General features: G+C 42.8%; 1 protein-coding gene across 4 annotated transcripts in view; it reads left to right on the plus strand.

Annotated features, from left to right (window-relative positions):
* The window catches only part of PLD1 (phospholipase D1), a 254,625-nt gene that overhangs the window by 15,743 nt on the left and 214,024 nt on the right, over positions 1-24,858 (plus strand). Inside the window, exon 1 of one of the 4 annotated variants that reach the window (XM_044288587.1) lies at positions 22,792-23,111. The exons of the other annotated variants lie outside the window; for them this stretch is intronic. The gene's annotated coding sequence lies outside the window, so the exon portion shown is untranslated. Of the gene's footprint in view, positions 1-22,791; positions 23,112-24,858 lie in introns of those variants that run through there. 4 annotated transcript variants of the gene reach the window in all.

Below are 24,858 nucleotides of genomic sequence, written 5' to 3' on the forward strand. Positions count from 1 at the left end.
CCGTAATAGCTCTATCACTTGCCCAACCCCCAAATTGTTTCCCCCCCACATGAAGCACCAACACATCCGGTGACCTACCCAACCGTACATAACGATGAACTTCCCTTAAAACCCCTTCCCACAACATACCTCTCACCCCCAACCATCGAACAACCGCGACATCCCTGTCGAACCCCAACTGCCAACCCTCATGACTAACATCCGCTCTCAAAGCGCCCCAAAACACGAAAGAGTGCCCCAGTATCCAAACCAAAGCCGAGCTGGAACCAGAAAAATACGACAAAGCAAACACAGAAACACATCAGTCCGGATAACTTCTACAACAATCCCACCTGAATATATCTCCCAATTCTTTTGATCACTTCATCACTCATTCCTAACCTGGCCGCCTCTGTAGGAACTCCTATCCTGAACGAGTGCCCTGTAAAATCCTCAGCTGAAATACCCAGCTTCTGCAAACAACGTTTAAACACTGCCAGAAACTGGTAGCTCGATAAATACGACCCGTCCACGTGTCTCAACAACGGTCCCACCTCTGCCACACCATCCACGACCGCAAACACCGGACCGGACAAAGGGAACAACCAGGCACCTCAAACAACCTAACATAACTCCCCCTACCTTCCTTGTCCGTTTTTGACTTGCAAATTTTTATTACTACCCTGTCCCCCGAAAGCACCACGTCCTCCCTCAATAACCCCCGCCAATAGCCTGCACGCTGTTACATACCAACTCCCCTAACCGAAACGCCCCAAAAAATGGTAATGAAAAAGCTACCTTAAACAGCCTCACCTCCCAACACGAACTACAAACCAAATCCAATTGCGAACCCAGATTTTAGAATAGCTCAAAAGAGACTGGTCTCCTTCTGTCCTCAACCTTCTCCCTGCACCGCCAACCCCGCAACACCTGTCTAACTAAAAACGTCTTTGTCACATCTGGCCATCCCCTAAATTTAAATCCGAAAGCAACCCCTGCAATCTACTTATTCAATTTTGCAACAGACCAGCCAAGCTCCTTAACATGGCCTAAGAACAATAATAACGGCATATCCCCCTCAGGCTTCGCCTGAGCACCCAACTCCTCACACCACCATTGCCACTCACTCCACGTCTCGGGACTCATTGAATCCTGCAACAGCCTGTCTATGGTACCTCCAACAGCTCCCACATGGACTCCGGGCACTCCAATCCCTCAAAATCTGCTCCCGGAGCCAACTACCGGACCCTATACAGTACTGGTTACAGGACCCTATACAGTACTGGCTACAGGCCCCCCATACATTAATGGCTACAGCACCCCATAGATTACTGGTTACAGGACCCCATACATTGCTGGTTACTTAAACGGTTACAGGCCCCCCATACATTACAGACCCTCCATACATTACTGGCTACAGGACCCTCATACATTCTGGTTACTGGAACCCCAAACATCTGGCTACCCTAGTTGTAACTGAGACGAATATTTGGCTTTCAACCAGGCAGTCCGGCTTCCTAGCTTCTGGTCCTGTGTTTTTTAGGATATTTAAGAACTACTACTTCCACTATATCCAAGCTGTTATTGTAGACTATCAGAGAAGAGAAATACAACTACCATCATATACAGGCTGTTATTGTAGAATATCAGAGGAGAGCTACAACTATCAGCATATCCTAGGCTCAGCAGAAGATGGAAGTGAAACACTGAACCCATACATTTTACTCTTCTTCATAAAAAGCTCTGCCCCTCATATCACCATCACAGGTCCTTCTACACCTCTACTCTTCTCTACTGTTCAGCTCTGCCCCTTCATTCACTGATCACATAATGGTGAAGTCATCACAAGTCCATCAACTCTTACAGCGCAGCAGATACATAGTTGGCCTGGTTGGTAGTCAGTGACTAGTCACACCTCACTAGTCACGGAATGGGCTGATTCTAGTGACGAACTGAGCATGAGAACCAGTTCCGGTCAGCCTGTGGCTGCAGTGCATGCTCAGACATCGTAATGTTGCTGTCTGAGCACACCCAGCCAGAGAAAAGGAGGACTCCCCGATGTCCATACAGACCTTGTGTCAGATGGAGGACTGGGACACGAAAAGCTGGATTGTCTCGCAAAAAGCTTGACATTTGGCCACCTTATGTGACCCACAGTATCACAACCGGTCCTGAGCTTGCATTCGTTTGTAGATAGTTCAGCCTATGTGATAGACTTCCTATCAACCACAGAATTATACCATCATCTATCAAATCCCTCCTGGCAGCTCCCTGACAACTCCTCTCTGGACCCAGCTTCACCCTTCTAGTTCCGATGTATTGCCTTCCATGCATAGAGTGCTATCCTTTCTCCCTTGTCTAAGGTCTAAGGTGTTGATCGCGAATATTCTAATCACAAATTTAAATCGTGAATTTTCCGATTGCCGATTTTTCGCAATCAAGAAAATAATGATGAGTTCACAGATTTGCAAATTCGCAAATATATGAATATTGCCCCTGCCGCTCATCACTGTATGGAAACAGGAGTTCAGTTATATGGTAGGTGAGTCCCAGCAATGATTACCTGCAGAGTTATAAAACTTCCCAGCATAATACTATATATATGCTATTTGCATGGGCGTAGCTATAGGGGGTGCAGAGGTAGCAGTTGCTACCGGGCCCAGTAGCCTGAGGGGGCCCAAAGACCCTTGTGCCACATAAGAAGACACACAAGGCACTGAGGGAAGGGGGGCCCAAGCTGAACTCTTGCACCAGGGCTCATGAGCTGTTAGCTACGCCCCTGGCTATTTGCGTGTTCTGTGTGTAGTCTCCAATGTGTTCCATGACATGCTGCTTCACAGTGTTCTCCCCTGCCTCCTGCTTGGAAGAGCTGACAGGAAGAAACTTATCATAAGCAGGAGGCAGGAAAGACAGGCTGAAGCTGTGTTACATAGACTACACTGAGATTCTGCATTGTGAGGTAGGGGAAGGTCTGCATCACTTGCTGCCCTACGGACTGCGAGCAGAGTAAAAGAAGGTAGTAGTAGTAGTAGTAGTAGTAGTTGTAGTTGTAGTTGTAGTAGTTGGTGCAGGTGCAGTGTAACAAGACTCTTTCCCCTCTCTCTCTGCAAAGCCAGAGAGAGGTATTATGGGAGGAATTGCTGGGAGTGTTTTTTGGTTCATTTGTTTTTACTTCCCAATTATCACTACAGTTGATGATTATAAAAGTATGTAATGGTGCATTAGGCAAACCATAGCAAATGGTCAAAAGGTGCAATGATGGCGGACAACCAATAAATATTTGGCATTGGTATTTGTAAGCCAAAGCCAGGAATGGATCCAAAATATGGAGAGGATATAAATCTTTCCATTATACATTTTCTCTGTAGGTTCCACTCCTAGTTTTGACATAAAAATATTGATGAAAAATAATGACCAAATACTGATTGTTTGAAAATGGTCTTAGGGAATTGCTGTGAGTAGAGTTTCCTTGGATATGGTTAAGAAGGGCACTATGGGGACTTCACTTTAAATACGGGCCGCAAAAAAAATGGAAGTAAATAAAAAATAAAAAAAACATTTGAGATAATGCTCCCGGAGTGAAAACTATAAACATGAGGTCCCAGAAGGGGAATGAAGAGGGAGCTAAAACTTTTACTTCTACTTAATAAAATATAATAGGAGCACCAATTTAAGTGAATAATACTCTTGTGTATTTTGGGCAAGCAGTAGAAAGTTGACATACATGGAAATGTCGGTAGCAGAAAATTATATTCATCAACAGTTATAAGATTCTGCTGCTTGGCATCATCTACTTGGATCCTGAGGCAGGATTTTATATGTGTCATGATCCTTGAGGAGAGATTTGCTCATTATTCATGACCACCACGTTCCCCCCCCCCCCCCCTGTCTGATAGTTTAATGACCACTGATGGTTTAATGACCACTGAGGGGTCATGTTCAAGGTTGGATATTATGTGGCCATGGTCCGGTCACAGTTGGACTGAGAGTTGGAGAATCTAAGTTCCTTGATCTGGGTGGTCACCAGGTCAAGGAACACGTCAATGCATGAGATCTCTCCTGTGGGGGGAGGCATCTTATAGCTTTTTGGTTTGAGACTAGAGAAAAGACCGGTGCCCTCACTACGTACAGATTCGTTTTCAAGATCAAACAGTAAACGAACATCTGACAAAATATCTAGTGGGGTGCCTAGTTCTTGACACTGTCTTCTCTCCTGGTGCCTGAAATGCTTGTGCCACCACGGCTTACACACAAATAGGTTGAGATCTAATGGCGTAAATTGGCGATGTTTCCTCTCTTTTAGCTGGTACTGAAAATGTTCTAATGTGTTCTGTAGCTGTTTCTCTGTTACTCTCAGTTAACCTTTTATTATGGTGCTCTGAATTGAGTTTTTCTTCGGCAAGCAGTATGTAATGACCGGCGTCACACACAGGGAGGAAAACAGGGAAAGCCCTGCCCAAGGGAGAGGGAAAGGTGGTGACCCCTAACTCACCTTGCGGCTGGCACCTGACTGCCCTGACGTCCCTAGACGGGTTCCTCACCCGTGCGGCGATCACGTGCCTAAACCCTGGCTTTCCCTGAAATGAGCCCTAGATAGTGAACGGGCCGGTGGGATCGCTAGTCCGCACCACTGCACTAAGAGGGAAACACCAGGGAGAGGACAGACAAATACAAACAAACACAAACACCCAGGTGGGCGACCACAGCAGTCCACAAAGGTCCAACAGGGATCCGGACGGTAGCGTTCTGAAACAACCATCCGAGAACGCAGCAACACAGCTCCAGTGGGTCAGAATAGATGTCCAGGCAGGAAGCTCTATCTCTGGCAACCAGAGAAGTGTGAGAGAGGAATATAAGGAGGTTTGGGAGTGCTGGACAAGGAACAGCTGAGGAGAAGGAGCTACGGATCCCTGAGTGAGCCAAAAGGGTTTGCAAAGCAAACCCAGAAAGCTACCATAAGGAAAACAGCCCTATCTTAAATAGAGCGTGCAGCCAACCGCTGCGACTTCCTGACCCCGGGTATAACTGAGTCAGGTGTGGTTCTCGATACCCTCGTGACACAGTAATTGCATCAAACGTAGAGAACTACTTGTGGCCTCCTGTTCCCACTTAGTCAGGAAACCAGGTTCCTGAATCTGGGTGCTGGTAGGAGCGGGATGGGGAGGCCTCTGGGTACATTGTTGTTTTTCAAGTAGTTCTCAGGCTCTGCACCTCCCACCACGATTGAATCTGATCTTTATATGTGGCGGTTAGATCTTTGAATGCGGCGTTAAAGGACGTTTCATATTTTTTTTCTGCTGAAACTGTTTGTCTGAGAAGATGTCCCTTGCTTCTACCAGCCAACCCTCAGCATCAAAACCTGTAGATAAAAATCCTGCCATGCTACAGTGAATAGGGTCTAACAAGAAATGAAAAACAATAGAGATAATGCTCCCAGAGTGATAACTATAAACATGAGGTCCCAGAAGGGGAATGAAGAGGGAGCTAAAACTTTTACTTCTACTTAATAAAATATAATAACTCCCCATTGAAAGGAATTTGGTCAAATATTTAATAAAACGGAACGTTCTTACCAGTTCAGACGTACCCCTAGATTAGGATTCAGCGAGGTCTGTCTGATATCACGATGGTGTGACTGGGTAACTACATGCACAGATAAGACAGGGAATTCTAGCCCTAAATTGCATTGGTAATTAGGGAAGGGGCAGCTACTCCGACCCTGCCTATCTATACAGAGCAACTTGCCCCGAAAGGGGCGACCCGTCCGGATAACCTATCTACGGGCGGTATCGCTGTTGTGCCCTGCAGGATATTCCCGACGTGTCACGTTTCAACTAATATATCATCAGGGGAGATAATCCAGTTAGAGAAACACAGGCATCCTGAAACGAAAGGATATGGTCGTGTCAGACAGTGCACATTGTCTCCTATAGACAGACACATACAGACATTAAACATACATGGGACCTACCTTAGGTCAGTGGACCAAAAGGACAGAAAAGCGGGACGCAGTGAGTCCCTATGTGAAGGTGCATCCCTGGATGGGTAAAGGGAGGCACCTATGGAGCAGCTGAGAGATGTCCGTCAGCTGAACGCCGGACGCATGTGAAAGGTGCCAATTTAAAGGGCAAATCTCGCGCCCAGACCAAAGCCCCGCCTCCGGTCAGATGACCGGAGCACATGACCCGCGTGACGCGCCCCAGGGGGAGGGACACCGTGCCTAATCTAGTTTGGCCTGTCGTGCCTTGAATCCTAATCTAGTTTGGCCTGTTGTGCCTGGGGTACGTCTGAACTGGTAAGGACATTCCGTTTTTTTTTAATTTTTGAGCAAATTCCTTTCATTGGGGAGTTTTCATGTTTATTAGTATTATTTACTTAAATTGGTGCTCCTATTATATTTTTATTAGGTAGAAGTAAAAGCTAAGTTTTAGCTCCCTCTTCATTCCCCTTCTGAGACCTCATGCTTAATGCAAGCTAACTAACCACTGTTATTTCTTCCTGTCGTAATAAGTTCCACTGAAACATAGGAGTGGAGGAAGTAAGTTGCACATCCTGGTTTCTTTCATATTTCTTATTGTCTAAGACATTTTGCTACATTGTTGCCTCATGTTGAAAGTTTTTCTCCTTGATCATTGCTAATGTGAAATGCTTAAAGAGGACCTTACATTCTCCAATAAAAAATATGGAGCATACTTTGTTATAACTCTGCATTATGCTGTTACCCTGTTATTCCTCCTAGAAATGAATAACTAAATTGGCAAGTAGGCTTTTCTATTCTCTTTGTCATGGAGGCATATCACTACAGGGTCTGGCACTGATTCCCCCCTCCCCTTCTGTGATGTTCCTGTGCCCTTTATAAGATAACCCCTTTGAAGGGGTTGTTCACCCCAAGGGCCTTTTGGGTAGACCCCCATGTAACGGCACCGTTTCAGCAGACAAGGGGTTAAAATCCGTTTAGGCGATATGCCCCTTTCCAAGAGACAGGCACAGCTACTGCAGAACACCAACCTCCCGAACTGGATACAAAATAGCACTCCAAACTGGAACCTCGCAAGTAGCTGCCAGCAGACGAACAGGAAAAGCGTCCAGTCAGCTTACACTCCTGGCAATCAGTCTCCAACAGCATACAGGGAATCCCCCCAATAACGAGACAAGGCTCCGTGTTGAGGGTCAAGCAGTGCTCACGTGTGCTGGCACACCCAGCCTGGTTTTTATTACAGTTTGTTGCAGATACAACACATCCCCTGTTTGGTAGTTTCAAACTACTGAATGATGTCTCTGTGTACCAAATACAGGCAAGATAGCACCGTGTGGAAAGTCAGAACAGTGTCTGTGAGGTAAAATGGCCGCTATCTATTGTTCTCACCATGTGCTTCATCCAAGCAAGTAAGGCAAATGATGCAATCCAGGGACAGAGGGCTCCGTCCCAAGTGCCTTAAGACCCAATTACTTATGGGGCCATAATCCCAGGGCAGGAGGCTGGTAAACACCGTGGCGAGGTTGGTTTCGCCACACCCCAGTGTGGCTGGATCTCCAGAGGGAATCGTATCTAATTCCCACCGCTGGGTTCTGGCTCCTTTGCTCCCCAACCGGCACAGCAGATCTCTGGTCTCCCTATGTCAACATTTGGTTTGCCGTGGGTCACTGTGCCGCTGCAGCCAAGATTCCTTCTGTAGATTCCGGCCATGCTGGAGGATCTGCCCAAAAGCCCCCCAGGGATAGACGTAGACAACCCCTTTAATGCTTCTAAAATGCTAAAAGTTCATAAAGGATTCATACCAGTTTTGATTTTCCTTTACTACATATCACATACAGGTGAAACTCGAAAAATTAGAATATCATGCAAAGTTCATTTATCTCAGTAATGTGACTTAAAAGGTGCAACTAACATATGAGACTCATTACATGCAAAGCGAGATATTTTAAGCCTGTTATAATTTGGATGATTATGGCTTACAGCTTATGAAACCCCAAAGTCTCAATTTTGAGGTACCCTTGACCAGGGGGTATGGATTACTTAGCTGACTAGAGTGTGACACTTTGAGCCTAGAATATTGAACCTTTTCACAAAATTCTAATTTTAAGCTGCATTAATGCAACTACTTTTAATTTGCATTACTGAAATAAATGGACTTTTGCACAATATTCAAATTTTTCGAGTTTCACCTGTATTACATATAGTATGCACCCCTCTAATTAAACTGAGCCCAATGTTTTTGCAGTTTCTGTCCACCCACTTATCATAGAGTCACTGGCCACAGATTATAATCTGATGACCGTGTCTTACAGGAAAACACTCTGACTATACAGTCACAAGGATGTGAATTGCCTTGTTCATGACATTAATTAACTCCTGTTGCACACAAAGCTGGGGGGAGCTTTGGCTTTTGCTGCAGTCAGTATAAAGGTACAGTACATGCACACCAACGTTGTTTGTTTTCGTGTCCGTTCTGTTTTCTTTTGCGGATAGGTTGCAGACCCATTCATTTCAATGGGTCTGCAAAAAATGCGGACAGCACACAGTGTGCTATCTGCATCCGTATGTCCATTCCAAAGCCCCACAAAAGAAAATAACATGTCCTATTCTTGTCCGTTTTAGGCAATGACTTCAGCAAATTACAGTACAGATAGTTGATGGGATTTTACAAAACCCCATTTACACATTGTAGAGGAAATCTGCCTGGATTTTGGAGATCTCTGTGAAATTCCCCAGCATGCCATAGGGCTTATTCAGGTGACTGTTTTTCACTTTGATGTGCTGCCAGTTTTAAAAATGGACAGCACACAGACCCATACAGGTCAATACAAGATTGTTCTCACATCCATCTTTTTTATTTTAATTTTTTTTTACAAACTGTGTGCTTTGTCCAAGAAATGTATTCCAGGTCCTATTCTGGTTCATTTTTGCAGATCAAAATAGTCCATTAAAGTATGGGAGTGAGAAAAACAGAATGCATACAGAAGCCATCCATATGCTCTCTGTCATGGATCTGTTTGGGAAAATTGGACACAGTCTTGTGAATACGCTATTATGCAGTATGTCATGCTTTCCTGCACAATAGAAAGGGAAATCTCTCAAAAAATCTGCAAGCAGGTTTAGTAAAACTCAAAATCCACAGCGGAATAAATTCGGCATTCCCGATGTAAATTTACAAAGCGCTAAATGCTGCTTTCATTGATGATCATTGTTGAAAATTAGATTATACATAAAAATTATCATTATAGTTTATTATGTAAATCTATGTTTTAAATTTGTTTTAATGTGTTGCATTTACAATTGCATTTGCTATAGAAAATGTTCTCATACTTACCACGTTAACAACGTGTCCTATTTTTGAATCAATGGGACCATTTTTAACAGCCATTAAGACAGGAGTGCCCCCGTGTAAGGGTCGGTTCCCATCACGTTTTATGCCTCCATTTGACGTATACATTAGAAAAAAAGGTAAAAAAATTCAGCACACCATATTCTTGTATCCTGCAAAGTTCATGTGAATATCCTGTCAGCATTTCAAAAATCGCGCGCCTGTGTTCATTCGGCGCAGGCGCTCTGAGATGAGGAGGCTCGCCTCCTCAGCACTCCCTCAGTGCGCCTGCGCCGATGACGTCTTCTCTTTCGGTGATGTAATCGGCACAGGCGCACTGAGGGGTTGCTGAGGAGGCGAGCCTCCTCATCTCAGAGCGCCTGCGCCGAATGAACACAGGCGCGCGATTTTTGAAATGCTGACAGGGCCGGCCGGAGGAGGAGAGCGCGGCTGGCCCTGTCAATCAACAGGACGAGGGGGCGTTTTTTTGCGGCGGCTACCAGCAAGTAGCCCTACTTGCTGGTAGAGACCTAATTTACATATTATAAAAGTTAGTTTTTAGAAGAAACTGCTGAAGGAAAGTAAGTAAGACCATTATATTTTCATATATCGCAGTATAAGGAATTTAACTAGCACCCCCCCCAAAAAAATGACTTTAGTGGGGTGACAGAAGCCCTTTAATACGGTACTCTAACAAAGTTTTATGCGAATCTACTTCGGATGTTTCATCCGAAGTCAATTCACTCTTCCCTAGAAGAGACCACATTGTTCATTTACCTGCTTACCAGTGAGTCCTAAGGCTAGAACCCAGCCCAGTTTCCTTACCTACTTGCAGTACAAGCCCTAGATAGCTAGACTGCAACTGGTCGATGGTCCCTAAGCTCCTTAAGTGCAGAGACAGATTAACAAACAAAGAAAGACAAACATAATACCAGAGTCATATGTAAATGGGTCAGAACCAGACAAGCTATGCAGTATCAAATGAGAGACAGAGAGTGGTCAGAAGACAAACCAAGATCAAAACTAGACAGACAACGCAGTACCAAATAAGAGACAGATAGTGGTCAGAAGACAAGCCAGGGTCAGAGGAATCTAATAAGCACAGGAACAAGGAACCAGGAACACAGCTAGTAAGTCAAAGACTATCACTGGCATTGGTGTATGGCCAGGAAGAGGTTTAAATAGAGCACCGACTCCCTGGATAATAAGTTCATGGGTCCATGACTCGGCGCTCCATTAGTCACAAACACTAACACACAAAAATAGAGCAGCTGAGCAATCAGCCCACTGCTAATCTACCCCAACACATGCCCGCTGCAGGGAAAAACAGAACATTGCATTCTGTTGCTGACAATGCTGTCGCATCACCAGGGGGCGTGGCTCAGAAGCACGTCGCTCCCACTGCAGCCATGCTGAGGATTGTGCCGCTGGAGCCCGGACAGGTAAGTTTCTTACAGTGCCAGTGCTATATTCCTGTAAGAATGAAAAAAGATCCACAGAAAAAAATACAGTGCAAAAGTAGTGACATACAGAGTAAAACAATGAAAAAATGTATGGGTACAAAAGACTGGAAAAACCTGGCCCATACCTCCCCTAGGGCAAAATGTGTATTGCTCTCTTCTAATGCAGCTTTAATCAGTGATAATCCCCTCTGGGTTTGGTTGTAAAATCCACAACTGATTATACCTGCAAAAAGTCTATTAGAAGGTGAAGTCCCCTGGTGGAATAAAACAAATTAAAAATAATGTTTAAAAATAATTTTAAAAAGTTAAAAATAAAGTAGAACTATTTCCGTAAATTATCACATTCCCAAAAAATGGAATAAAAGGTGAAAATGTCAACTTATTCAACAAAAAAAAACAAGACCTCACACAGCTCCCTCAATAGGAAAATAAAAAAAATATGATTCTTAGAATATGGAAAAAAAAATGGTGTATTTTTGTGAAGCATTAAAATGTAAAAAGTCTACTGTTAAAATGTTATTTATATTATGGTGCAAAATTTCAAATGCAATGCGGTATCTCTGCAGCCTTTTTTTTTTTTTTTTTTAGTTTTCATTGTCTCACTTCGACCCATCCACCACCAGAGATAGGCCCGGAGGCTCTTCACTGGCAGAAGACATAAGGCCAAATAATAGCATATTTACCTAATGCAGAAGAGATGGAACTATTTTACAAGACAAATATTAACACCTGTTAGTATTAGGTTATTTTATAGCCCTAATCTTTCTCTAAAAATGAAAAATAATAGGCAACTATTAATTCCTTGGTGCCACACACAGTATGCTGGGAGCTAAAACTTACAGATTACCCATGGGGAAAAGGGTGTTTCAACTGTTGCAGTAGACATCCTTCACTTGCTGCTTACAATACAATTGTAAATTAACAAAAAGCAAAACAAAAAAACAATTAAAGGACAAAGTTTAATAGGATGGTTAGCTAAAATAAGTTAGTAAATACAAGTCATAAAACATAGAAAATACATAGTGTATAAACTCTTAATTATTACAAGCAATAAAAAGATAGAGTCTCTGTTAAATACACCAATATCCTCGAGCGCTGCAAGTCTGAAGACAATGTGGGAAAAGTCTATTACTTAACGAAAATATATGGAAAAAGACTGCGCTGCAAGAGGAAAATCTTCTCTGTGTATAAAGTTTACTTTCAAATCTTCAACTAGTAGAATCACAAACCACCTCACAATCCAACATTAGTGTGCAAACCTGTGGATAATGAAAAAAACGCACTATGGTGTAGCAGGTTCCAAACGACTAACGCTCCATGTGAACAAATTTATACTCACAAGATCCCTTGTAAGTGAAGGCGTGTATAGATATCGATGGTGTCAAGATAGAGCTAGGGCTTCACTTGTCAGGTGCGCATATGAGATTTTCTTTAGGTCGCTCAGATCTTGGATTACAACCATACTAGATGTCCAAAAACTCTCAGGGGAAAAGGCCACAAAAGAGGTATGTGCGTACCAGAGGTCAGGTAGAAAACAATTTAATATTGATAAAAATTACAGCTAAAACATATAAAAATCAGGAATATAGCCCGACCCGGGTTTCGCGTTGATGCTTCGTCTGGGGCGTTAGTTGGTAATTGCAAACCACTGTGTTTTAAATGGACAGGGAACCTCCCCTGGATGACATCATAGGCTCTTCCAAAAATACAAGTTAAAACAAATCATACACACAAAATAAAAATAAAACATTAAAAAGGACTGGGACCGAACCGGACAGCTGACGGCGAATATATTAAAATAAACAATTATTAATGTCACATTCGATATTCAAACCTTGTGGTTGAATGGTGCCCATACGAAACATCCACTCAACCTCTTTTTTATTCATCAAGGCAACAAAGTCCCCCCCTCGAATGGGGGTATGCACTAATTCTAATCCAGTAAAACGGAGACCTTTCGGATTTTTGTCATGGTGGATCTTAAAATGCAGCGAAACACTATGGGTCTCAAGACCTTTTTTGATATTACGAATGTGCTCCTGCACCCGAGTCTTAAGGCTCCGTGTAGTCCTGCCTACATATTGGAGGCCACAAGGGCACTCCAAAAGATAAATGACTCCAACATTATTGCAAGAAAAATGTCCCTTAATTTTAATAATGGTCTCTTTTGTCTTTTTGGATATGACGTAATCCACACATCTTTCTCGTTGTTTCAGGGTACGGTTTTTGCAAGGTAAGCAAAAGCCGCACCATGTGAACCTACCCTTACTAGTATTGGTGCGTTTTATGTTAGTAGCGAGACTAGCACTACGGACCAATTTATTGGAGAGATTGTCTGCTCTTTTGAAAACTACAGGAGGTTTCAATGGTAAATCTTTACTAAGTATAGGGTCATTTTGAAGAATGTGCCAGTTTTTTTTAATCATATTTTTAATATGGCCTATTTTGCTATTATACTGGGTCAGAAAAGTGTACCTAAAATCTTTCTTTGTTGTTGCCTTGTTGACTTTATCAATCGGGGGCTTATTCTCAATACGTTTCTGTTCTATTTCATCTTTGCAATGGTCTAAAAAACCTTTTTCATAGCCTTTTTCCAAAAATCTATGTTTGACCATCTGCCCCTGCTCTCTGTAGTCCTCTAATTTGGTACAGTTTTTTGAGATGCGTTGAAATTGGCTTTTGGGTATGTTTTTAAGCCAAGAAGGATGATGACAACTCTTGAGTTCTATGTATGTGTTCACATCTACTGCTTTGAAAAAGGTTTTAGTTTTTAGTCTGTCATCCTCCAAAAAAATGACCAAATCGAGGAAATCTACAGAGGTGTCGCTAATACAATGAGTGAATTTCAGATTAAAACTGTTGACATTGATATCCGCTAAAAAACTTTCTAGACCCTCCCTCTCACCTGGGGATGAAAGGGGTGAGAGAAGCCCTCAACAATGATTTAGAAATGGGGGCTGACCAAAAGAATTTCATTTTGGAATGTGTAGATTTTTGCCTTACCCACAACTATTTTTTATACAAAGACACTTTTTATCTTCAACATTCTGGCGTGGCGATGGGGGCGAAATTCGCCCCAAGCCTCGCCAACCTTTTTATGACGATGTGGGAGAGGGAAAATATAGATCAGATCCTCAAAAAAGATCTAGGAAAGGGGCAGCTTTTTGTATGGCGAAGATATATAGACGACTGCCTCCTCATCTGGTTAGGTGAGAGGGAGGGTCTAGAAAGTTTTTTAGCGGATATCAATGTCAACAGTTTTAATCTGAAATTCACTCATTGTATTAGCGACACCTCTGTAGATTTCCTCGATTTGGTCATTTTTTTGGAGGATGACAGACTAAAAACTAAAACCTTTTTCAAAGCAGTAGATGTGAACACATACATAGAACTCAAGAGTTGTCATCATCCTTCTTGGCTTAAAAACATACCCAAAAGCCAATTTCAACGCATCTCAAAAAACTGTACCAAATTAGAGGACTACAGAGAGCAGGGGCAGATGGTCAAACATAGATTTTTGGAAAAAGGCTATGAAAAAGGTTTTTTAGACCATTGCAAAGATGAAATAGAACAGAAACGTATTGAGAATAAGCCCCCGATTGATAAAGTCAACAAGGCAACAACAAAGAAAGATTTTAGGTACACTTTTCTGACCCAGTATAATAGCAAAATAGGCCATATTAAAAATATGATTAAAAAAAACTGGCACATTCTTCAAAATGACCCTATACTTAGTAAAGATTTACCATTGAAACCTCCTGTAGTTTTCAAAAGAGCAGACAATCTCTCCAATAAATTGGTCCGTAGTGCTAGTCTCGCTACTAACAAAAAACGCACCAATACTAGTAAGGGTAGGTTCACATGGTGCGGCTTTTGCTTACCTTGCAAAAACCGTACCCTGAAACAACGAGAAAGATGTGTGGATTACGTCATATCCAAAAAGACAAAAGAGACCATTATTAAAATTAAGGGACATTTTTCTTGCAATAATGTTGGAGTCATTTATCTTTTGGAGTGCCCTTGTGGCCTCCAATATGTAGGCAGGACTACACGGAGCCTTAAGACTCGGGTGCAGGAGCACATTCGTAATATCAAAAAAGGTCTTGAGACCCATAGTGTTTCGCTGCATTTTAAGATCCACCATGACAAAAATCCGAAAGGTCTCCGTTTTACTGGATTAGAATTAGTGCATACCCCCATTCGAGGGGGGGACTTTGTTGCCTTGATGAATAAAAAAGAGGTTGAGTGGATGTTTCGTATGGGCACCATTCAACCACAAGGTTTGAATATCGAATGTGACATTAATAATTGTTTATTTTAATATATTCGCCGTCAGCTGTCCGGTTCGGTCCCAGTCCTTTTTAATGTTTTAGTTTTATTTTGTTTTAACTTGTATTTTTGGAAGAGCCTATGATGTCATCCAGGGGAGGTTCCCTGTCCATTTAAAACACAGTGGTTTGCAATTACCAACTAACGCCCCAGACGAAGCATCAACGCGAAACCCGGGTCGGGCTATATTCCTGATTTTTATATGTTTTAGCTGTAATTTTTATCAATATTAAATTGTTTTCTACCTGACCTCTGGTACGCACATACCTCTTTTGTGGCCTTTTCCCCTGAGAGTTTTTGGACATCTAGTATGGTTATAATCCAAGATCTGAGCGACCTAAAGAAAATCTCATATGCGCACCTGACAAGTGAAGCCCTAGCTCTATCTTGACACCATCGATATCTATACACGCCTTCACTTACAAGGGATCTTGTGAGTATAAATTTGTTCACATGGAGCGTTAGTCGTTTGGAACCTGCTACACCATAGTGCATCTTAATTATTACAACCTGTAAAATAACTTTTAAACATAATTCAGATCTTTAATTCAGACATTTGGGAATAAAAAGCAGAAAACAATAGCAGAATTTTATTTACACCTAACGCTTAAAAAGGTTTAATATAAAATGTTAAATATTATGTTAAAAAAAGATAGGAAAAGAAGTACACCCTAAAACAAAAGATAAAAGACCATGGATATAAGAAAAAAATAAAACAATTATGAAAAATGAAAAAATACACTGCACTTCAAGAGAAAAATTAGCGGTTTCCTTAAAGGGGTTTTCCGGTATCCATCAACATCCTTAAAAAATTATTTGAGGGTAGCTGTAATTTTGTAATGGTTTTCTTTTACCTATCACATGACCATGGCGTGTCAAAGCAGCAACGGGGGCAGTGATAGGGCAGTGTCTATGTACCTAGCTGGGGAGGGGAAGCTATAAACTAGCTGGGTGGTGTTAGGAGCGGGGCTGGAGCTGTGGTAGAGTAAAGAGAAGAGCATCATGGGTTTGGTTGGATACAGCAACAGGAAGTGTTACATACAGGATGGAAACAAACCAGATGGATTTCTTTATATGGTGAAAATGGTTTAAAAAAAACATGGGGACTATGTATATAAGGTAAGCAATTACATGAGAATATCTATTTTTACTATTTAAAACTACGCTGTTCATTGTATTTTTGTTAGGCTACTTTCACACTAGCGTTCATGGGTCCGTTCGTGAGCTCCGTTTGAAGGAGCTCACGAGCGGACCCAAACGCCTCCGTCCAGCCCTGATGCAGTCTGAATGGAGCGGATCCGCTCAGACTGCATCAGTCTGGCGGCGTTCATCCTCCGCTCCGCTCGCCTCCGCACGGACAGGCGGACAGCTGAACGCTGCTTGCAGCGTTCAGCTGTCCGCCTGGCCGTGCGGAGGCGAGCGGATCCGTTCAGACTTACAATGTAAGTCAATGGGAACGGATCCGCTTGAAGATGAGCCCATATGGCTCAATCTTCAAGCGGATCCGTCCCCCATTGACTTTACATTGAAAGTCTGAACGGATCCACTCAGGCTACTTGCGCACTTGCGAAATTTTTCAAAGTTATTAATGCAGACGGATCCGTACTGAACGGAGCCTCCGTCTGCATTAATATGATCGGATCCGTTCAGAACGGATCCGATCAAGCGCAAGTGTGAAAGTAGCCTTAGATGGGGCAATCGTCTTGTCTGCTCTGAGCAGTGTATGACAGTTCCCTATTGGGTCTGTGAGACCTCATACGTATTGTCAGTAGTTGTAACTTGAGCATAACAGGGGTAACCTGTTATGCCCATATTTTATATTATGCCAACAAATGTATCATTTAATAGGGATAATTTGCGTGAGGATCCACAGTAGTATATGATAGCATATTTGCAACTAAATAGTGTGAAAGTAGCCTAAAATAGAGTAGTTTACCAATTATTCTCCAGAACTTCAGGATGCCAGAGCATTCCCATCATATACAGGTCCTTCTAAAAAGAATTAGCATATTGTGATAAAGTTCATTATTTTCTGTAATGTACTGATAAACATTAGACTTTCATATATTTTAGATTCATTACACACCAACTGAAGTAGTTCAAGCCTTTTATTGTTTTAATATTGATGATTTTGGCATACAGCTCATGAAAACCCAAAATTCCTATCTAAAAAAATTAGCATATCATGAAAAGGTTCTCTAAACGAGCTATTAACCTAATCATCTGAATCAACTAATTAACTCTAAACACCTGCAAAAGATTCCTGAGGCTTTTAAAAACTCCCAGCCTGGTTCATTACTCAAAACCGCAATCATGGGTAAGACTGCCGACCTGACTGCTGTCCAGAAGGCATTAATTGACACCCTCAAGCAAGAAAAAGAGGGTAAGACACAGAAAGAAATTTCTGAACGAATAGGCTGTTCCCAGAGTGCTGTATCAAGGCACCTCAGTGGGAAGTCTGTGGGAAGGAAAAAGTGTGGCAGAAAACGCTGCACAACGAGAAGAGGTGACCGGACCCTGAGGAAGATTGTGGAGAAGGACCGATTCCAGACTTTGGGGGACCTGCGGAAGCAGTGGACTGAGTCTGGAGTAGAAACATCCAGAGCCACCGGGTACAGGCGTGTGCAGGAAATGGGCTACAGGTGCCGCATTCCCCAGGTCAAGCCACTTTTGAACCAGAAACAGCGGCAGAAGCGCCTGACCTGGGCTACAAAGAAGCAGCACTGGACTGTTGCATGTCATTCGGAAATCAAGGTGCCAGAGTCTGGAGGAAGACTGGGGAGAGGGAAATGCCAAAATGCTTGATGTCCAGTGTCAAGTACCCACAGTCAGTGATGGTCTGGGGTGCCATGTCAGCTGCTGGTGTTGGTCCACTGTGTTTTATCAAGGACAGGGTCAATGCAGCTAGCTATCAGGAGATTTTGGAGCACTTCATGCTTCCATCTGCTGAAAAGCTTTATGGAGATGAAGATTTCATTTTTCAGCACGACCTGGCACCTGCTCACAGTGCCAAAACCACTGGTAAATGGTTTACTGACCATGGTATTACTGTGTTCAATTGGCCTGCCAACTCTCCTGACCTGAACCCCATAGAGAATCTGTGGGATATTGGGAAGAGAAAGTTGAGAGACGCAAGACCCAACACTCTGGATGAGCTTAAGGCCGCTATCGAAGCATCCTGGGCCTCCATAACACCTCAGCAGTGCCACAGGCTGATTGCCTCCATGCCACGCCGCATTGAAGCAGTCATTTCTGCAAAAGGATTCCCGACCAAGTATTGAGTGCATAACTGAACATAATTATTTGAAGGTTGATTTTTTTTTGTATTAAAAACACTTTTCTTTTATTGGTCGGATAAAATATGCTAATTTTTTTAGATAGGAAATTTGGGTTTTCATGAGCTGTATGCCAAAATCATCAATATTAAAACAATAAAAGGCTTGAACTACTTCAGTTGGTGTGTAATGAATCTAAAATATATGAAAGTCTAATGTTTATCAGTACATTACAGAAAATAATGAACTTTATCACAATATGCTAATTTTTTTAGAAGGACCTGTATGTAGGAAAGAGACAGTTTTCCAAAACATCGCCAACAATTTTCAGGGATATAATAAAAAAGGGATAGTTTTGTAGCGATCAAAAACCATTGATACAGTAATTTTCTAGAAAGTTCTATGTGGTTGGTGCATCTTGATATTTCAGAGATGGCAGCGATAGCTTCTTGCCATTGATTTCCAGAAAAAGAGGCGTTAAGTTCCCTTTCCCATTTAGATATGTAGTGTGAGCGTGTAGTATTAGTGTGGAATTAAATGAAACATTTGCTGACATATAAATTCTGTAGGTCAGTAATGAGAAGACTTTTTTATTTTTTTGTTGTCAATACTGGTGGCTACTGGGCTGGCACATGATGGGGGGCTCTGGCTACTGGCACATGATATAGGGGGGGGTCTCTGGCTACTGGCACATGATATAGGGGGGGGTCTCTGGCTACTGGCACATGGTATAGGGGGGGCCTCTGGCTACTGGCACATGGTATGGGAGGGCTCTTGTTACTGACACATGATGGTGGGGGGCTCTTATTACTGGCACATGATTGGGGGCATCCATGAGGGCATATTTTACTGGCACATTGGTGCACTTATTACTGGCACATTATTGGTGGGCACTATAGGGGCATCTACTGAGGCCACAAAGAACATCTATTTTATATGTGGGCTCTGTATAGGGCATTTTATACTGGGAAACATTATGGTGGGTACTATGGGGAAGGTGGGAGAGGAGTACTATGGGGTCATCGACGGGGGCACTGAGAATGGGTATTTTATACTTACAAATTATGGGGAACACTGAGGGCATCTACTAGGGCACTATATATGGGGCATTTTATACTGGTACATTATGGGGGGCACTAGGAGGAAGGGGGGAGAGGAGCACTATGGGGGCATTTACTGGGGGCACTATATAGGGGTATTTTGTACTGGCACATTATGGGGGCACTATGGGAACATTAGCTCAACTGGGGGCATTACAAGGGGGTATTTTTTGCACTGTCACATTATAAGGAGAATTATTTCTACTGGGGGGGGGGGCATTATGGTGGGCTTAGTTACTCCCCCATGGTATGACCCCCTAGTAGCAGCACCAGCCTCTCCCTGCTCTGCTATCCCTCTGCCCCTTCTCCAAATCCTTATTATGAAATCTTTCTCTTTAAGATAAAACATATGTATATGAAATACAGTCAGGTCCATAAATATTGGGACATCAACACAACTCCAACATTTTCTGGCTCTATACACCACCGCAATGGATTTGAAATGAAACTAACAAGATGTCCTTTAACTGCAGATTGTCAGCTTTAATTTGAGGGTATTTACATCCAAATCAGGTGTAGGAATTACAACAGTTTGCATATGTGCCTCCCACTTGTTAAGGAACCAAAAGTAATGGGACTGAATATTAATCATAAATCAAACTTTCACTTTTTAATACTTGGTTGCAAATCCTTTGCAGTCAATTACAGCCTGAAGTCTGGAACGCATAGACATCACCAGATGCTGGGTTTCATCCCTGGTGATGCTCTGCCAGGCCTCTACTGCAACTGTCTTCAGTTCCTGCTTGTTCTTGGGACATTTTCCCTTCAGATTTGTCTTCAGCAAGTGAAATGCATGCTCAATCGGATTCAGGTCAGGTGATTGACTTGGCCATTGCATATGCAGATAATATTGCCCAAAACACTTCAGAATTCATCCTGCTGCTTTTGTCAGCAGTCACATCATCAATAAATACAAGCATATGCTGTGAAGATATGAGATGTGCAGCACCTGAAACTACGGATACTGGAAGCCTGTGCTAGCATTTCTCCTGCGGTGTTGCTATCAGTGTGTGAAGAGTGGGAGAAAAGGGCTGCATTGACAATCCAACAATATGGGCAGCACATTGAACACATTTTATAAGTGGACAGAAACTTGTAAATAACTCATGAAAGAATAAAATAAAACCAAAGACACCATTGTTTTTCTTGTGAAATTCCCAATAAGTTTGATGTGTCACATGACCCTCTTCCTATTGAAAAAACAAAAGTTGGATTCAAAATGGCCGACTTCAAAATGGCCACCATGGTTACCACCCATCTTGAAAAGTTTCCCCCCTCACATATACTAATGTGCCACAAACAGGAAGTTAATATCACCAACTATTCCCATTTTATTAAGGTGTATCCATATAAATGCCCCACCCTGATTATAGATTATAAGCGCACAGGGAATGGTGCGCTTTAGGAGGGGTAATGTGTGATAAAAATACAAAATACATTAATGAACTATATTACAAAAACTGTTATTAGGGCATTATGGACATGTTCTCAAAAATTTATACAAAAGTTTAGTTACTCTTTAAGGGCTCATTCACACGACTGTGCCATGTTTTGCACTCCGCAAATTGCGGATCCGCAAAACACGGATGCCAACCGTGTGCCTTGCGCAATTTGCGTAACGGAACGGACGGCTCATTATAGAAATGCCTATTCTTGTACACAAAATGGACAAGAATATGACATGATCTATAATTTTTGCGGGGCCACGGAACGGAGCAACAGATGCAGCCACACACAGAGTTCTGTCCGCATATTTTGCGGCCCCATTGAAGTGAAGGGGTCCGCACCCAAGCTACAAAAAATGCAGCTCAGATGCGGAACCAAACCACGGTCATGTGAATGAGCCCTAAGGCTGGAAGTAAAGCATAGGCTGATGGCTAGCAGCAGAACACAGGCTAGTGGTAGGTAACAGGACAAAGGCTAGTGTCTGGTAGCAGGACAGAGGTGGGCAACAGGACCAGGGATGAAAATCAGACTTGGAGGTAAGAGGCAGAATCCCTAAGGCCTCTTTCACAAGGGCGAGTATTCCGCACAGATGCGATGCGTGAGTTGAACGCATTGCACCCGCACTGAATCCCGACCCATTCATTTCTATGGGGCTGTGCACATGAGCGGTGATTTTCACGCATCACTTATGCGTTGCGTGAAAATCGCAGCATGCTATTTTGTGCGTTTTTCACGTATCACAGGCCCCATAGAAATGAATAGGGTTGCGTGAAAATCTCAAGCATCCGCAAGCAAGTACGGATACGGTGCGATTTTCACGCATGGTTGCTAGGAGACGATCGGGATGGAGACCCGATCATTATTTTCCCTTATAAGGCCTCATGCACACGACCGTTTTTTTTAAGGTCCGCAAAAACGGAGTCCGTAGGTCCGTGATCCGTGACCGTTTTTTCATCCGTGGGTCTTCCTTGTTTTTTGGAGGATCCACGGACATGAAAAATGAAAAAAAAAATCTAAGTCAAGTTTGCCATTGAAATTATAGGAAAAAAACGGACACGGATCACGGTCGCGGATGACAATCGTGTGTGCATCCGTGATTTTTCACGGACCCATTGACTTGAATGGGTCCGTGAACCGTTGGCCGTGAAAAAAATAGGACAGGTCATATTTTTTTCACGGCCAGGAAACACGGATCACGGATGCGGCTGCCAAACGGTGCATTTTCCGATTTTTCCACGGACCTATTGAAAGTCAATGGGTCCGTGAAAAAAAACGGAAAACGGCACAACGGCCACAGATGCACACAACGGTCGTGTGCATGAGGCCTAACATGGTTATAAGGGAAAATAATAGCATTCTGAGTACAGAATCCATAGTACAATAGCGCTGGAGGGGTTAAAAAAAATAAAAAAATAATGTAACTCACCTTAATCCACTTGCTCGCATAGCCGACATCTCTCCTGTCTCTTTCTTTGCTGATTGCAGTCAAGGGACCTGTGGTAACGTCACTCCGGTCATCACATGGTCCGTGACATGATCTTTTACCATGGTGATGGATCATGTGATGACCGGAGTGACGTCACCACAGGTCCTTTTCCTATACACAGCAAAGATGAAGACAGAAGGAGATGCCGGCTACACGAGCAAGTGGATTAAGGTGAGTTAAATTTTTATTTTATTTTTTTAACCCCTCCAGCGCTATTTTACTATGCATTCTGTATTCAGAATGCTATTTTTTTCCCTTATAACCATGTTATAAGGGAAAATAATACAATCTACAGAACACCGATCCCAAGCCTTACAGTACGCATTACAATGTTTTGCACTCGCGCGGAAAAATCGTGCGTGTTCCCGCAACACACCCGCACATTTTCCCACAATGCCCGCGTGAAAGAGGCCTAAGAAAACAGAGCCAGATGGACCCAGAACCAGGATCAAAAACAGTCCTCAATCTGTGACTGATATAGCAAAGAGGGTTTCAGTAGCAGAGTTTATCAGAAGCAGCCAATGGGAGAGCATAATGTTGCTTTGCAATTAAGTCCAGTCCAGGAAATGGTTAACCCTTGCTTTGGTAGAGAAGCAGGGTGTGGCTGAGAAGTTCACACAGAACACTGAGACCCAGCAGGTTTGGATTGTAGCCAGAATAGAAGATATGAACTTGCAGAGCAGACCAGGACAAGTCACCTGGGTCAAAGGCATGCAGCCAGAGGAGAGGTGAGTAGCCCCACAGCTGGTGACTCACTAGGAACTGTAAGTCCATCTTCAGTGTGGTCCCCTAGTGGTGGTTGCAGAAGGACGGAATTGTATTGATGAACTTTACATCTATATACAGTAATGGCAAGCAGAATGTGGAGCTCTGTGACCTCTGCAGATATGAAATTATTTAGCACAGAACTGTAGACCTATTTAGATACACGGTTATTAGTTTACATGAGAGCATCACTTTTCTTGTACTGTGGGAAATGTGGTTTAACGTCTTTATCTGTAAACAGGGGGAGAAGAAGGTTCCATTACTGGTAGTGGAGGGAATCCGAGTGTAAACAAGTGAAAGGCTGCATCTCCTATTGGTACAGTGAATGAGAATCTACGGAGGTTCTGTGTCCTCATGCAGCAAAGACATGGTCTAATTAACCCTTTGCCTCCGCAGATAATTTTGGCCTTAATGACCAAGCCTTATTTTTCAAATATGACATGTCTCAATTTATGTGGTAATAACTAGGCTTGAGCGAATCGAGCTTCGGATCAAAATTTGTTCAAAAACTTTGATGTTAATGCTGTTTCCGTACAGCATTAAAATGTATTGGATCCATTGAGCCAAACTTCGTCTCACCCAAAGTCACATGTGACTTCGGTGAATTACCGCTGTATTCATGTCTGTGTATTAAAAAATAAAATTAAAAATAGTAATCTGAAGTGGGCTTTAGTACCGAGGTACCAGCCAGTACCAAAGCTTTATGTCCGCATCATTTTGTAAATGTAATTTCATCTTTTTAGGACATTTAAAAGCTTAGCAGTTTTTAAAAAAAAATTCTAGGCAATTTTCAAAACTGACTTTTGTGAGGACCTCTTCCGTTATGAAGTCACTTTGTGGGGCATACAGAATAGAAATCGCCTATAAATGACATTTTTGAAACTACACCCTGTAAATTATTCAAAACTGATTTTTTTTTTAACTTTTTTCACCCTTTTGGTGTTCCACAGGAGTTTAAGCAAATTTTGTGCAGATTTTCCATTGTAATCCATTTTTTCCTGTATCACAGCAAAACAAATCTCAATATTTATAACCCTGATTCTGCAGTTTACAGAAACACCCTACAGTATATGTGATTAATATGTGCTGTATGGGCACATGGCATGGTGCAGAATGATAGGCGTGCAATATTGTTTTTGGCCAACACTGCTCTTTAACACCTAAAGGACCTTGCCATTTTTCACCTTAAAGGGTTTCTGTCACCAGAATTAACCCCATTAAACTACCTGACATTAGCGATGTGCTAATGTCAGCTGAAGCTAACTAGTCTATTCCTACTTTTATCTATGTCCCCGTTACTCCAGAAATATAACTTTTTTAATATGCTAATTAGCCTCTAGGTGCAGGGGGCCTCCTAGAGCAGGCATGTCCAAACTGCGGCCCTCCAGCTGTTGCAAAACTACAACTCCCAGCATGCCTGGATAGCTTACAGCTATTAGGGCATGCTGGGAGTTGTAGTTTTGCAACAGCTGGAGGGCCGCAGCTTGGACATGCCTGTCCTAGAGGCTCCGTTCTCCCACCTCTGGCCACGCCCTGCTACACTAGATTGACAGGGCCAGGCAGCCTTCATCTACACCCCTTAAGGCAGGGATGTCAAACTCGTGGCCCTCCAGCTGTTGCAAAACTACAAGTCCCATCATGCCTGGGCATACTACAGCTATCAGTGAATGATGGGAGTTGTAGTTTTGCAACATCTGGAGGGCCATGAGT

The sequence above is a fragment of the Bufo gargarizans genome, chromosome 4 (assembly GCF_014858855.1).
Source record: "Bufo gargarizans isolate SCDJY-AF-19 chromosome 4, ASM1485885v1, whole genome shotgun sequence".
NCBI lineage: Eukaryota > Metazoa > Chordata > Amphibia > Anura > Bufonidae > Bufo > Bufo gargarizans.